This window comes from Myotis daubentonii, chromosome 3 (genome assembly GCF_963259705.1).
Source record: "Myotis daubentonii chromosome 3, mMyoDau2.1, whole genome shotgun sequence".
Lineage (NCBI taxonomy): Eukaryota > Metazoa > Chordata > Mammalia > Chiroptera > Vespertilionidae > Myotis > Myotis daubentonii.
In genome coordinates, this window is record NC_081842.1 from 19,108,841 (window position 1) to 19,109,599 (window position 759).

The 759-nt window shown below is 36.2% G+C and overlaps 1 non-coding gene across 1 annotated transcript; it reads right to left on the minus strand.

Annotated features, from left to right (window-relative positions):
- Positions 1-270: 270 nt before the first annotated feature.
- LOC132232183 (small nucleolar RNA SNORA42/SNORA80 family) lies at positions 271-405 on the minus strand. Its single transcript, XR_009452324.1, has one exon. It is a non-coding gene; the product is annotated as a small nucleolar RNA SNORA42/SNORA80 family (small nucleolar RNA).
- Between the last annotated feature and the right edge of the window lie 354 nt (positions 406-759).

Genomic DNA, 759 nt, shown 5'->3' on the forward strand with positions numbered 1-759 from the left:
CCTTTGAGGAATTGTTTTTAGGAACAGAATTATTTTGACTGTGGCACACATTTTATCATGATACTGTGTCATGTATAATAATTAATCCATATGGTCACTTAGGCCAGAAATAGGGATTTAATGTTGACAATGTTGGATTTGTTCATTTCTATAGTTACTAATGTCTGTATATTTAATCAGAGTACTTTATCTATGATAAATAAAAACTAAAAATGATCATAATTTTATGAAATCATTATGATCCTGAGGACTCATCTTTTTTTTTTTCCACACTGTACAACCCCCTTAAGTCTCACAGCCCACAGGGAAGGGGGCTGGGTAATAGTTTGAGACTACAGTTTACTCTGGCATGGGTACACTGTGAGAGGCCCACAGGGAATGACCCACCATAATCCATCATCACACTATGAGGGCAAATCTTCCGAGCTGGGCTTCAGAAGTCCTTAGTTGTATGATTTAGGGCAAGCTGATGAACTGATAGTCTTCACCTACAAAATGGATGTAAAAGAGTGTTAAAAGCAGTACAATGGTATATATATATATACACACACACACACACACACACACACACATATATAGTTTTTATGGTGTGAACATGTGCAATGATCAGAGTTATTTCTAACATGTGGGTCATGTTGCAAAATAGAACTCGTTTCTTTTATTTCTAACTTCCAGTGAAAGCAATGAACACTTCTTTTCCCGTCTTAAATAAATGCCTTCTGGTGACATATGTTTTCAGAGCAAAAACCTAAGGTGCCT